A 269-nucleotide genomic window follows, 5' to 3' on the forward strand; every position below is an offset into this window, starting at 1 on the left:
CAGAAGGCAGTGGTGTCCAGTGGTTGAAGCAGGCGGGGGCGGGGGGATGGAGGACCAGACCTGTCTTCCATAACCTGCCCCGGGGCAGCAGTTCGGCTCAGTGGTTAGAACGGGGGCAGGGCGCCTGGGTCCCCCCCGCCCCGGAGGGCAGTGCCGCCCAGTGGTTGGGGGGGCAGGACTCCTGGGTTCTGCCCCAGCTGAAGACGGCAGTGTGACCCAGGGGTTACAGCGGGGTGGGGGAGGCAGGACACCTGGGTTGCATCTCAGTG

The 269-nt window shown here is 68.4% G+C and overlaps 1 protein-coding gene across 4 annotated transcripts in view; it reads left to right on the forward strand.

Annotated features, from left to right (window-relative positions):
• AMPD2 (adenosine monophosphate deaminase 2) overlaps positions 1-269 on the forward strand; it is a 41,335-nt gene that overhangs the window by 8,000 nt on the left and 33,066 nt on the right. The window lies entirely within an intron of this gene.

This window comes from Gavialis gangeticus, unplaced genomic scaffold (genome assembly GCF_001723915.1).
Source record: "Gavialis gangeticus isolate Ggan-Ray unplaced genomic scaffold, GavGan_comp1, whole genome shotgun sequence".
Lineage (NCBI taxonomy): Eukaryota > Metazoa > Chordata > Crocodylia > Gavialidae > Gavialis > Gavialis gangeticus.